The sequence below is a fragment of the Mercenaria mercenaria genome, chromosome 4, assembly GCF_021730395.1.
Source record: "Mercenaria mercenaria strain notata chromosome 4, MADL_Memer_1, whole genome shotgun sequence".
NCBI classification, from domain to species: Eukaryota; Metazoa; Mollusca; class Bivalvia; order Venerida; family Veneridae; genus Mercenaria; species Mercenaria mercenaria.
The window spans coordinates 22,255,145-22,270,460 of NC_069364.1; the positions used below are offsets into that span (position 1 = coordinate 22,255,145).

General features: G+C 34.9%; 1 protein-coding gene and 1 long non-coding RNA gene across 4 annotated transcripts in view; one reads left to right on the plus strand and one right to left on the minus strand.

Annotated features, from left to right (window-relative positions):
- The window catches only part of LOC123551167 (titin homolog), a 280,515-nt gene that overhangs the window by 101,083 nt on the left and 164,116 nt on the right, over positions 1 to 15,316 (minus strand). The gene's annotated exons all lie outside the window — the stretch shown is intronic.
- Positions 14,190 to 15,316, plus strand: part of LOC128556250 (uncharacterized) — a 36,520-nt gene continuing 35,393 nt past the window's right edge. Inside the window, exon 1 of the long non-coding RNA XR_008370513.1 lies at positions 14,190 to 14,287. This is a non-coding gene — a long non-coding RNA (uncharacterized LOC128556250). The remainder of the gene's footprint in view (positions 14,288 to 15,316) is intronic.

A 15,316-nucleotide genomic window follows, 5' to 3' on the forward strand; every position in this document is an offset into this window, starting at 1 on the left:
CAACATTCAAATTTGGACCACATGTATAGTTTTGAGTGGCAAGATGAACATTGACATGAGTTGACCTTGATTTTGACATAGTGACCTACTTTCACATTTCTGTAGCTACAGCCTTCAAATTTGGAACACATGCATAGTTTTGTGCACAGGAAAAAACTTTGACCTTGACATTGACCTAGTGACCTACTTTCACATTTGTCAAGCCCCAGCCTTCAAATTTGGACTACATGCATAGTTTGTGTACCAAAAAAGTTTTGACCTTGACATTGACCTAGTGACCTATTTTCACATTTTTGAAGGTACATGCTTCAAGTTTGGACCACATGCATAGTTTTGTGTTCCGAAATGAAATTTGACCTTGATTTTGGCCTAGTGACCTACTTTCACATTTCTCAAGTTACAGCCTTCAAATTTGGACCACATGCATAGTTTTGTGTTCCGAAATGAAATTTGACCTTGATTTTGACCTAGTGACCTACTTTTACATTTCTCAAGCTACAGCCTTCAAATTTGGACCACATGCATATTTTTGTGTACAGAAAAAAACTTTGACCTTGACATTGACCTAGTGACCTACTTTCACATTTTTGAAGGTACAGGCTTCAAATTTGGACCACATGCATAGTTTTGTGTACCGAAATAAACTTTGATCTTGAGAATGTCCTAGTGCCCTACTTTCACATTTCTCAAGCTACAGGCTTCAAATTTGGACCACATGCATATTTTTGTGTTCTGACTTGAAATTTGACATTGATTTTTATCTAGTACCTACTTTCACATTTCTCTAGCTGCAGCCTCCAAATTTGAAGCACATGCATAGTTTTGTATACCGAAATGAACTTTGACCTTGAAATTGATCTTGTGAATCACTTTCATATTTCTCAAGCTACAGCATGGACCACATGCATGGACCACATGCACAGTGATGTGTACTAAAATGAAATTTGACCTTGATTTTGACCTTGAGCTAGTCTTGAAATGTGGAACAATCAAAAATGGCACAATGGTGGGCGCCAAGATCACTCTGTGATCTCTTGTACAGTAATTGTTTAGCAATAGTTGACGTTTCTTTTATCAAAAAAATGATGTAATGAATTCTCTGCAAACGTTTTAGATAGTGGCCATCACGTTGAAACTTGTCTCTACTTGTGCTTGAGGAAATACCATAAATTAGGCAAAAATTACAAAAAAACGGCACGGTAAAAGTTGTCTAAAATTTGCAACACAGTGTGAAACATAGTCAACTTTAAGAATATACCAAGCAAATGCCATTTTTTAAACATTACTATTAAGGAAGGGTCCAATACCTTAAAATAGTTATTCAACATCATCACCCACATCATTTATAACACAAGTTCCATAACTCTGGTACCATTATGTCATGAATTATGCCCCCAATTTACTTAGACTTTCAGGTTAATTTTGGTGCATTTTCACTATAGTTCAGTTATTATTAAATGGATTTGATTCAAACTTGACGTTTTTGTTCCACATCATCACCCGCATCATATGACACATGATGCAGAAATTACTCTTTCACCAGTATTTCATGAAATATCCCGCATTTTGCTTAGAATTCTACCTATGTTACTAATGTTCTTTTCTCTCTTATTACTTTTTTGGTCCGACCCTAAATGTTTTTGGGCTTGGAGAGTTTTTTTTTTCGAGTTTTTAGCAAAAAAAATGCAAAACTGCACTGTTTATGCTTAAAACATAGACAGTGAAGTTAGAAACCAACTTACTGTTGTTCTAAAGGCATAACCCCCATATTTGTATTCATTTTGACATAAAAATAATTTCATAAAAATCCCCTATCCAGCTTCGAAAAAGTCGAACCCGCTGTCTCCTGTGACAGCTCTTGTTGTATATATATTTAGTGTATCATTTTTTTCTGTGCCTTCCTAGATCTTGTTTACTTTTTTAAAACGTTATTAGAAGATTACAGCTAGAATGAGTTGTAAGTAATATTTGTAGCAATATGAATGGAAACATCGATACAATTTAACTGTAAAATAAAACATTCGTGATAGTCAGACAAATAGTTGAATCAGATTCAGAGGATAGTAACAGGAACCGAGATCCGTTTGATTGTGTGAAACATTTTTTATTTGTTAGGTGCACCTGGGGTCTTCCTCCTCCATAAAAGCTGGAAGTTGCCATATGACTTTTACTATTGAGAACGACGTTAAATCCAAATCAGTCAATTTTCACCATACAACTAAACCTATGGTCAAAACCCATAACTTTTATATGACGTTAATAGTTGAAAATAATATAATAATGTATATTATTTAACACACATAAACGTATTATTTCATGATGCACTTTTATCAGCCATTTGTGCGCATCGACGTCATTTCCGTATTTCACGTATCATTGTTTATGTTATTGTCAACTGAAGAAGTTTATTAAAGCGAAAAATGTTTTGACAAAAACTGTGTTGGTTTATGAATTTTCAACATCGTTAATAGTTGTGCAAACTTTTAATTTTCAGTTCTGTTCTGTTAAAATCTCTCGATTACCATTCAAGATACTGCATGATACTTCATAGGATAGTTGAACATAATAACTTAATGCATAAGGCAAGCACATGCCTTCATAAATCAAAAGTAAAGTTCATACATATCATAAAACTTGATCAGAATAACTATCTCGATGGTTCCAAGGCCAAGACTAACAGGTGAGCGGTATATGGTCAACATGAATTCAACGCCCAGAGTGAGGCTCGAACCAACATCGATGAGGGGCAAGTGATTTGAAGTTAGCGATCTTAACAACTCGGCCAAAGTCCCTACCATTTATTATGGTATGTAAATAAATATTTAAATGGGCGTATTTTGTGTCAGTTAGTCTGGCACTCTTTTTTTTCCCTAAATACATATGCCTTCAAATATTTTACTTTTTAAAAACCTTATTTCAAATGAACTTGTTTTTATAAGTATTGTTATAGAAAGGGGAATTTAATATATTTGTTGCCATGGTAACACCAATTGAGTAATATTTAAATGTCACCTGAGACCGAAAGTATTTTGCCTTGTGAACACTCTTGAGGACACAAGTATCACCCAATCTTTATGAAACTTGGTCAGAAATGTTTGCCTTGATTTCTAGGCCAAAATTGAAAACTGGTATTGTGACCACAGTAACTAGACCGGTAGGCCAGATCAAAGGGAAAACTTGTAAACAATCTACAGAACACAATTTATGTTTGAAAGTCATGAAAATTGGTAAGGAAGTTTGTATTTATGACCTCTAGGTTAAGTTCGAATCTGGATCATGTTGGTTCAAAACTAGGTCACCCTGTCAAGTCAAAGTAAAAACGTGTGATCAGTCTAGAGCCACAGTTGTGACTTAGTCTTTATAAAACTTGGTTAGGTTGTTTGCCTTGATGATCTTTAAGGACAAAATTTAAATTGGATCATATGGAATCAAAATCTAGGTCATCCGGTCAAATCAAAGGAAAAGCTTGTGAACATACTAGAGCCAGAAGTTGTGACTCAAGCTTTATGAAACATTGTCAGAATATTTGCCTTGATGATCTCTAGGATAAGCTTGAAACTGGGTCATGCAGGGTCAGAAACAATGTCAGAATGCCAGATCAAAGGGAACTCATGTTTACACCCTAGAGACAGCAAATTAAGGTTGGAACACATGAGAACTTGTCAGAAAGTTTGTCTTGATGACCTTCAGGTAAAAAAATGGGTAATATGGGTTCAGTAGTCCAGATCAAAGTAAAGTCTTTTTAACACTTTCGAGACCACAATTTAAATTTGAAACTCATATGAAAATTGAGCTGAATGTTTGTCTTGAAGACTTTTAGGTCAAGGCTGAATCTGATTCATGCTGGATCAAAAATTATGTAAGTAGGCCAGATCAAAGAAAAGCTTGTGAACACTCTAGACAACAAAGTTTTAACTCATCTCTATGAAACTTCGTCAGAAGACAGAATCTGGTGCATGTGGGGTCATACACTAGGGCACCTATTTATATCAAAGGGAAAGCCTGTGAACACCCTACAGTCCAAAGTTGTGACTCCATCTTTATGAAACTTTGTCAGAATATTTGCTATGGCGATCTCTTGATCAAATTGGGGCTGGGTCATGTTGTTTCAAAAATTAGGCCAGTAGACCAGATAAAATAAAATCTTTATAACACTCTAGAGACCACAATTTAAGTTTAAACTCATGTGAATTGATCAGAATATTTATCTTGATGACTTCTAGGTCAAGTTCGAATCTGGGTTATGTGGGACAAAAACTGGGTCAGCGGGCCAGATCAAATTGAAAGCTTGTGAACACTGTAGAGGCCACAGTAATGACTCATTCTTTATAAAACTTGGTAAGAATGTTTGTCTTAATTATCTTTAAGGTCAATATTGAGACTTGGTCATGTGGGGTCAAAAACTAGGTCATTCAATCGAATCAAAGGAAAAGTGTATGCACCGTCTGGAGGCCACAATTGTGACTCAATCTTTTTTACACTTGATGTTTAACTAAAGCTCGAAACCGAGTCATATGTGATCAGAAACTAGGTCTGTAGGCCAGATAAAAGAGAAATCATATTTAACACCCTAGAGACCACAATTTAAGTTTTAAACTCATGAGGGTTGGTCAGAATGTTTGTCTTAATGATTTCTAGGTAAATTCGAATCTGGGTCATGTAGGTTCAAAACGTAGGTCAGCATGTGAGATCTAACTAAAAGATTGTGAACACTCTAAAGGTCACAGTCAATCTGTATAAAACTTGTTTAGGTTGTTTGCCTTGATGAAGTTTCAGGGCAAAATTGAATCTGGGTCATTTTGAGTCAAAACTAAGTCACCAGGTAAAATCAAAAGAAAAGTTTGCGAACACTCTGTCTCCACAGTTGTGACTCAAACTTTATGAAACTTCGTCACAATGTTTGCCTTGACGTCAAGTTGGAAACCGGGTCATGTTGATTTAAAAGCTAGATAAGTAGGCCAGATCAAAAGTAAGTCTTGGTAACACTCTAAAAACCACACTTTAAATTTGAAACTCATGAGAATTAATCAGAGAATTTGTCTCGATGACCTCTAGCTCTAGTTCGAATCTGGTCAGATTTGAAACTGGATCATTTGGATTTAAAACTAGGTCAGTAAGCCAGATCAAATGAAATAATTTTCAACACTAAAGACTACAATTTAAGTTTGAAACTCGTGAGAATTGATCAGAATATTTGTCTAGATGAATACTACATCAAGATCGAATCTGGGTCATATCTGGTCAAAAACTACGTCAGTAGGCCAGATCATCGAAAAAGCTTATGAATACTCTAGGGGCCACAGTTGTGACTCAGTCTTTATGGAACTTGTTCAGAATGTTTATCTTTATAAGCTTTAAGTACAAAATTGAATCTGGGACCATGTGGGGTCAAAAACTAGGTCACTCAGTCAAATTAAATCAACAGCTTGTGAACACCATAGAGTCTACAGTTATGGCTCAATCTTTATGAAACTGGGTCATGTGGGTCAAAAACAAGGTCATAAGGCCTGACCAAAGTGAAATCTTGTTTATACCATAGAGACCACCATTTAAGCTTGAAACTCATGAAAATTTATCAGAAAGTACTTCTAAATCAAGTTTGAATCTGGGTTATGTTGGTTTAAAAATATAGATCACCTGGTAAAATAGAATGAAAAGCTTGTGAACAGTCTAGAGACCGCAGTTGTGACTAAATCTTCATGAAACTTAGCCAGAATGTTTTCCTTGACGATTTATAGGTCAAGTTGGAAACCGGGTCATGTTGATTTAAAATTAGGTCAGTAGGCCAGATCAAAGGTAAGTCTTGTTAACACTCTAGAAATCACATTTTAATACAGAAACTCTTGAGAATAAGCCAGAGAAATTGTCTTGATGACCTCTAGCTCTAGCTCGAATCCGGATCATGTGGAGTTAAAACCCAGAAGACCAAATTAAACGAAAAGCTTTTGAAGACTCAGAGGCCACAGTTTTGATTAAACCTTTATGAAACTTGGTCAGAATTTTAACATTGGTGATCTCTAGGTCGAGGTTGAAACTTGGTCATGTTAATCAACAAGGGCAGTATGTCAGATCAAAAGGAAATCTTGTTACCACTCTAGAGTCCACAGTTTAAGTTCGACTCTCATGAGAATTAGTCTGAAAGTTTTTCTTGATGGCTTCTGGGTCAAGTTCGAATCTTGATCATGTTGGTTAAAAAACTAGGTCACCTGGTGAAATGAAAGGAAAAACTTGTGAACAGTCTAGAGGCCCCAGTTGTGACTCTATCTGTATGAAACTCTGTAAAACTGTAGGTTTTGACGATCTTTAAATCGAGTTGGAAACTGGGTCCCGTGGATTTAAAAACTAGGTCAGCAGACTAGATCAAAGGAAAGTCTTGTTAACATTTTAGAGACCACAATTTTAGTTTGAAACGCAAGAGCATTGATCAGAACATTTGTCTTGATAAAATCTAGGTCAAGTTCGAATCTGGATCATGTGGGGTGAAAAACTAAATCGCCCGGTTAAAGGCAAAGAAAATCTCCTATATAATATGGACAGAACAATTTTATATATTAAAAATGCATAATTCCCCTCTTGTTGTGTTGTCTAAATAGCGATTCTTTTATGTATAATAAAATCCAGCAATAAAGAGATATCATTGTTCAAAATACACATAATTTATTATTTCTAAAAGCTATGTGCCTGAATGCATTTTTGATTTAAAAAAAAAAAAAAAAAAAAAAAATAGCAATGATGAAATTTAATTGTTAAAAAACTTGATTATTGAAAATATGAAAAAAAAACACTGTTGTATCTTATCGCTTTGTTTATTTAGCCCTAATTCAATCAAGCATTCTAAACTTGTTATAAAGGTGAGAACTGATTTGCTATGAAGGTGAGAAATATCACCTGTAATTTATGTACTGCACAGTAGCTATACAATAGCTTATTATGATAAACAGAAGCAAGTCTATCAATGGTCCAGCCTTGTCTATTGGCCCTTACCGCCAATACGCAGACCTTATCATTCCCATAGGCCACATACCTGTCATACCAGCATCAGTGTCTTTAATACAAAAGAAAAACTTGTGAACACTCTAAATGCCATAGTTGTGAATTAATTTGGAAAACTTGGTCAAAATGATTGTCGTAATTATCTCTAGATTTAAATTGAAACAGGGTCATACGGGGTCACAAACTAGGTCGCTAGGTGAGATCAAAGGAAAAGCATGTCAACTCTAGGTCAAGTTTTAGTCTGGGTCATTTTGGATGAAAAAAAAAGGTATTCCAATCAAATTAAAGGAAAAGCTGGGGCCAGATTTATGGCCATATCTTCATGAAATTAGCCAAAATGTTTGTCTTGGCGATCCTTAGCTGAATTTTGAATCTGGGTTATCTGGGGTTAAAAACTAGGTCACCCGTGAAAATAAAAGAAAAACATTGTGTTTGCAATAGTGTTTAAAGTGCATAGAACTGTTTCAGAATGTTTGTCTGCATAAAATCTCAGAAGAATTCTTACCTGGGTTACGTTGGGTTAAAAGCTATGCCACCAGGTCAAATCAAAGAATATCTTTTAGAGGCCGGCTTTGTTTCTATCTTCATAAAACTTAGTCAGAATGTCTTTTTATCATGCAACCTTACATGATTTTGAATATGGGGTATGGGAGACCAAAATCTAGGTCACTATGTCAAGTCAAAGGAAAAGCGTGTATAAACTATAGAAGCCATGTTTTGCTCCAATCTTCCCGAAGCTTTGTCAGAATGTTTGTATTTATAGAATCTTTGACAAGCCCGGATTTGGTTTATGTGGGGTCAAAAACTGGTCACCAGGTCAAATCCAGGAGAATATTTGTTTACACATAAGAGACCACATTTTTTGGTCCATTCTTAATGAAAATTAATCAGAATATTTGTCTTTATGAAATCACTAGGTCAAATACTAATATAATAATTTACATGCACTGTTATGATGTGTTTTTCAGGTGAGCGACCAAGGTCCTTCTGGGCCATCTTAATTATCGAAATTGTTGTAGATTTTAATTTATTATCACTTTGTGTATTCAGCAGGGATCTAAATTATATATCATGCCATTGTAACAGAAATTTACTCTATCTCACAATTGTTAGCTAAGTGTGAAAGGAACTAAAACGGACGGAAAACTGAAATGTTCTGGTTTTAGCTCACCTGTCACATAGTGACAGGGTGAGCTTTTGTGATTATCCGTTGTCCGTCCGTCCACAATTTCTTGTGAACATGATAGAGACCTCATTTTGCAATCAAATTCAAAACATACTTCCAAACAACTTGTATTGATATAATATCCCGGTTCCTTTCGAAAACTGGTTAGATCCCATCATTGGTTCCACTATTATAGCCCCTTAAAAGGCCAAATTTTGTTATCATTTCCCTTATGAACACTATCTATAGGGACCACATTTTGCATTTGATTTTAATAAAACTTGCACAGAACTTGTATTGGCATACATAATAATAACTTTATTATGTATTAAGCCAATTCTGGCCCATGTACGTGCATCAATATAACATAATCACAGAAGAAATAACAATGCAACTTTACAAGATGTGTAAGTAAGATGACAATAAATATATCAAAAGATAAACACTTCATACCAAATGCATGTTATATCTTTGACTGTGAGAGCATTATTTAACATTATGACAAATATCAAGTGTTACATCATAATAGAGACTTTTTAACATAATATATATCTGACTGCTACATTGAATCAAAAATCAAGTTTCGTTTTTCAAACGCCTTGTAAACATACGCTGAAAGTTTTCTTAAATCAGTAATATTTTCAGTTTTAGTTAGTTCCATAAATTTTATATAGTTAGGATGAAACCAATAGTATCTTTTAATGTACTGATGCCTTAAATCTGTATATAGAGAGCACTCAATTATAAAATGGTATTCATCCTCCAATACATTACACAATAAACATTTTCTTTGATCCAAAGGGACGCTTACAGGTTTCTTCCATCTGCCACTTTCTATTTCTAGTCTATGTGATGACATTCTTAGTCGAGACATACTTATTCTATGTTTTTCAACAATGACATCATTTAAATATTTCTGAAAAGTAAAAGTAGCTATTGTTCTGTAAAATAAGGCACGAGAGGATCCCTGTAAGCTGTCGTTCCAATTTTGTTTAAATATATCATAAAGACGAACCTTCAAGGTTTGTAAAAATATATTAATGTCCCCAACTCCTTGGTTTAACCACACCTCATAAAAACCTAACCTTGACAATAAATTTCTAACATTGTGTACCCAATTTATATGATTTGGGTGTAATTCAATATCATTTTTTAATAGAACATACATCTTTCGTGCATATTTTACCTCTTCGCACTGACACAATTTTAACCAGTATTTTATAATATGTAAATATCTGTGCGTAATATATGTCACTCTTCCAGTTTCACCACATACAAAAGCATTTTGACAACAAACTTTAACTCCTAACAATTTTTTACAGAAACAAAGATGGGCTCTTTCAATATGTGTACCCTTATTAAAACCTCATATCTCTGGAACATAATTCATTACCGGTGTAGCTAATTTATCATAAAGATTCAATACATGTTTTGGCGAGATAGATGTGAACTTATACAAATATTTATTAAGTTGAAAGGTGGCTTTCAGTGCTTGGCCTGCTAACATTTTGTCCATCTCGTTAAAAGCACCACCTGTCGTAAAAAGAACACCTAGGTATTTAAATTTGCTAACAATTTCTATTTGTTCATTATTATAAGTAAATGCTAAATTATCTGGCAGCCGACCACCTTTTCTAAAAATCATAATTTTTGTTTTCTTCGAATTAACAGTGAGCTTCCATTTAGAACAATAATCATACAAAACATTTTAAGAGTTCTGAAGACCGTCTGCAGACTGAGAAAATAATATAATATCATCTGCATATAATAAAAGACAGAGTTTCATAGTACCAATATCAATACCTTCTATACCTTTGTTTATGAACGTGTCTTCTATGTCGTTTAAAACATGCTAAAAAGGAAAGGAGAAAAGCATTCGCCTTGTCTGACCCCTAAATGACATTCAAAAATATCACTGACATTATTAGAGAGTTTAACTTTTGATTTTACATTATCATACATAGACTTAATAACATTTAAAATTTTCCCTCTTACTCCTGTTTTAATAAGTTTGTACCATAAAATGTCTCTTACAACGAAATTAAAAGCCTTCTGAAAATCAACAAATGCATAGAAAAGTTTTTCATTACTATTACATATATGAGAAATAAGGCTGTTTAACACAAAGATATTATCTATTGTGCTCATATGTTTACGAAAGCCAGCTTGCGCTTCAATATAAACCTAATAGTTTTCTGCCCACTCCGTAAGTCGGTTGTTTAAAATTCTGGTGAACAATTTACCTAAAACACTTAAAAGTGTTATACCTCTATAATTGCTTGGCTCTCTAATATCACCACTTTTAAAAATGGGAACAATAAAACCGTCGCTCCAAGAGTCTGGAAAATAACCTATATTTAGACATTTGTTAAATAACTGAGACAAGTATGGTAATAAAACATCTATTCCGTGTTTGAAAAATTCATTTAATAATAAATCTGGACCTCCACTTGTATTACTTTTCAACTGCTTAACTGCTTTCAGTATTTCTGTGTGACTAATATGTTCATCTAATTCGGTGAACATTATTTGAAGTTCCCCGTTTAAATACCTTTCGTTAAAAAATAAAACATCTTCATCTGCCTGATAAAACATATCCTCAGGGTTATTTATGGCTTTAAAATATCTAGCGAAATTATCCAGTGTAAGATAGTTAGGATAACTACAGCTAGTTAATCCCTTCAACATTTTCCAATACTGCTTAGCATTATTTGTCCTCGCTTTAATCAGCTTATTAGTTTCTTTCTGTCTATGTTTATAACGCTTATTTCTCAGTACATGCTTATACTGAGACCGTGCCCTGCACATATTTAGTCTGTTAATATCACTTTTACAGTTTCTATATGAATTTAAACAGTTATGGAATAAGTCACGCTTTGAAGAACATTCATCATCGAACCATTCCTCTTTCCGCCTTCTATTAAAACTATCAGTACTTTTTGGTACCTGCTTAAACAAAGGTGAGCATACTTCATCCATGATTTTCAAAAAATCAGAAATATTGTCGTCAACCTCGTTACTATGTGCAATATTATTGAAATTATTTGTCAAATAAATTAATTCATTTACAACAACTTCACCTGTCAATTTCTGTGTATAATCATGTATTTTATCAGAATTCTATTTATATGTGTATTCAATTCTATTACAGTTATTTTCTTCCGAAATATTTATATCCGACGTATATGCCTGTAAGCTAAAAGAAACTACACAATGATCAGATAATATATTCGGCTCTAATACTTCAAAAGAGTTTAACAATGCCATAATATTTTCACTTGCTAGCACATAGTCTACTAGGCTACTACCTAATGGTCCAACGTAGGTGTATTTACCAATACTGGCATCTTTTCCTATCCGTCCGTTAAGAATTCTAAGCCCCGACTGTTTGCAAAAGTCTATCAGTAGAGTTCCGTTTTGATTTGTTACAAAGTCTTGTGATACTCTGGGTAAAACTTTATCGGGCTGGTAATTTTCTGGCAGAAATGGGCTCAAATGTATATTTAATTCATCTTCGTTAACAAAATCATTTAACTGGCCAATCCTGCTATTCATATCTCCAAGAACTATAAAAGAACAGTTGTCATTGGTAATACTACTTATTCTTACTATCTGATTGATAACTCTGTCATAAATATCTGTCTCTATAAAGGCTTCTCGTGAGCTCCCTTTCGGAACTACATAGCAAAGACATATATATACATCATGTTGTAAATCAAAAACTGAGCCTTTAAGTTTCAGCCATAATATATCATCACTGTCCGCGCTGTATAAAGATACATTATCAATAATATCAAATTTCACATACACAGCAATACCACCAGAATTCCTTTTAACAGCATGATTTTTCACCGTCCTATGTAAATTAAACAATTCAAAACCGTCAATATTCATATTTACGTATTCATTTGACCAAGTTTCTGTCATGAAAATTATATTATGGTTATTGAAAACAGCCATTAATTCGGGGGATTCCAGTTTGTTCACATTTTTTGAAATAAGACATTGTATATTTAACAGCGCACATCTTATCGACCGTCTCTCCCTATTGTACTATTGGTCGGTAGGATTATCTCGAGACACGCTTATCCTGTGATTTGATAATTGACCATGGCCGCCCCCGCTGCTATAATTAACTGAACTATCAATCTCCACGTGCTGTCTGTTGTCTGCCCCAGCAGACGACACGTTACTATAATGCGGTACGTTAGTCGGTTGAACGGTCGTACCTGCTGCTACTTGACTGTATAACTTCTTGTTTAAATGCTGAGACTGTGCTGGTATATTATATATTTGATTTTCAATGTTTGCTGGTCTCTCAGGCTCGATCCGCTGGTTTGGACTCGGCATACTAGCCTCGCTTGCAGAATTGTCAACATCAGTTGACACTGAATAAACATTTCGGTTTTGCTTACTACAAATATCGTTTTGGGGATTAAACAACTGGGATCTGTCTCTGTTTAAAATGTCGTGCCAGTCGGGAAATTCGTCCGCTACCACTCGACCTTTGATAATAAATTTCGCAGGGTAGGCCATTTTCGCATCTAGACCAAAAGTTTCCCTTTCGCTGTGAAAGCGATCCCAAAGTCTCTTCCGCGCGTTGGCGATTTCTTTTGGGTAATCGCTGTCAATGCTAAATCGTGTATTTCTAAGCCTTTTAGCCTGCTGCAGGATATATTCCGTATCCTGATAGTCCCGGAATGTCATAATTATCGGTCGCCTAGGAGTTTGCGTAATACTTCTCGCGCGGTTTAGGGACCCTAACCGATGCACACGCTGGACATAAAACTCTCCAAGATCTAGTTCTAAACAGTCACTAAAAAACTCAGAAAGTAGATCATACGTATCTTTTGATCTCACGTCCGCTAGGCCGTAGAAAATAAGATTATTGCGCCTGGAGCGCGCTTCAGTATCTATACTGTGGAATGCTAACTGTTTCAAGTGACCATTTCTCACGCTAATGATATGCTCCGGGGTATCAACTTTTCGAATTGTGCTATTTATTTTCTCAGTCATTGACAACAAAGATCTATCGTTCTCGTCTAATTTCTCTAATTTTCGAAACATCATAACTAATTTTTCGTCGGTATTCAACGAATAAAATGAATTGTCACTATTTGATGTTATAAACGAGCTACCTGTGATTCCATGTGCATGTTTCTGTCCCCCTGCATTTATAGGGGTTTGATCACACCCCGCCCACTGCTGTAGTTGGATATATCTGTTAGATGTTGGGACTGCAAAAGTCACATTCTGTCCATTCGGGGTACTAGTATTCCACATATTTTGTAACATATTGTACAAAGTTCTCGTCAGTTACTTTCGTCTACCGTCCTAAATCCTTCAAAAGTCTCAAAAATTCCAAAATTTTACACTCTCAACACTGACTGAAAAAATACGTCCGTCATCTTACTTCACACCTTCATATACACAGGGGTGTTTCTTGAATGGTCTTAAAAAATCAAAACATTAAATTATGTACAGAACTCTAGTTGCCACGGCAACCGAAAGGAAAACCTTTAAAATCATTTTGTCTAAAACTACAGGGCCTAGGAATTTGATATTTGGTACGTAGCATCATCTAGTCGTCTTCTACCAAGTTTGGGTGTGGGCGGCCGTACCTTGTTTTACATTGTCCTATATATGAAAATCTTTAAAAGTTACAATATAGAAATTTGGACCACGTGTATAAATTTTGAAACAGATTTCAATACTCATCTTTGATATTCTTAACCATGACCTACTGACCTACTTTCTTGTTTCTGAAGCTACGGCAAAGAGATTTTAACAACCTGTATCATTTTCATAGAGATTACAGTAAGTTGTAATCTTGAGATTTCTTTACTGTGACCTACTCACCAATTTATCTATGCTACAAAATATGTCATAAAAATGAAAATTTTGAAGACTTTCATCTGAAATTTTTAGGATTTATTTCTGAATGGTATACTTTCTAAATAAGCAAACATCTGAAAGTGTCAAACTTCCTCAGTTCAGTTCTTTTATTTATTATTGCAATGTTTTTATTTCAGTGTGTCAGGTTTCAGTCTTTAGTGTGAGGTTTTGAACTTCAAGTAAGCGACTGTAGTCCGAGTAGCTCTGAAAGCCTCCATAATATGGATACACGAGGTAAAACTTGAAATCTAATTCGTTTAATATCACTTAAACACAAACGGATATTTAAAACTAATATGAAATTAGACTCTGCCATGTACGGTAATGTTCACAGGGGCGTAGCTGAGCATATCATGACCCGACAACATTAACAGTGTCCGAACACAACCAGATTCCATTTTGTTTCACTTGCAAATCTAACTCTGGTTTATTAGCTCACCTGAGCACAAAGTGCTCAAGATAAGCTATTGTGATCGCTCACCGTCCGGCGTCCGTCCGTCTGTACGTCCATCCATACTTTCCTTTAAACAATTTCTCTTAAACCGCCAGGCCAGTTCTGAAGAAAGGGATGTCCTTTGGATGGTCTTCTTTAGAACTGGTCATTAACTTGAAATTATACAGAAGTTGGTTGCCATGGCAACCGTAAGGAAAATCTCAGATTCTAGGACTTTAATATTTGGTATTTAGCGTCATCTAGTGCTCCTCTACCAAGACTATTCAAATTATCCCACTTGGGTCAAATATGACTTCACCCTGGGGTTCACATGGTTCACAAAGACTTATATACAAAGACTTATGTAGGACAAATTTTGAAAATCTTCTTGTCCAAAACCACAGGGTCTGAGTTTTGATATTTGGTTTATAACATCATCAATTGGTCCTCAACAAAGATTTCCAAATTATTCCCCTAGGGTCAAATAATCAAATGTGGCCCTGATCTAGGGGTCACATGGCTTATATAGACTTAAATTGGGAAAACTTTGAAAATGTTCTTGTCTTAAACCATAGGACCTCGTTCACTCCTGATTTTCTCAAAAACAAAACAAAACAAAAAAGAATATTTAAATGTTTTTTTCGCCCGCCGCCTTAATATTTTTTTTTAAATCCGATGAATAACTTTTCCATTTTGTAAGGCCTTACAAGAAAGCTCAAATTATCTCCCTGGATTGAAAACTTACTCCGCGCCGGGGTTCACATAATTTAAATAGACTTGTATAGGGAAGACATTTTAAAAATGTCTTTAAGTAAAACCATATGGTTCAG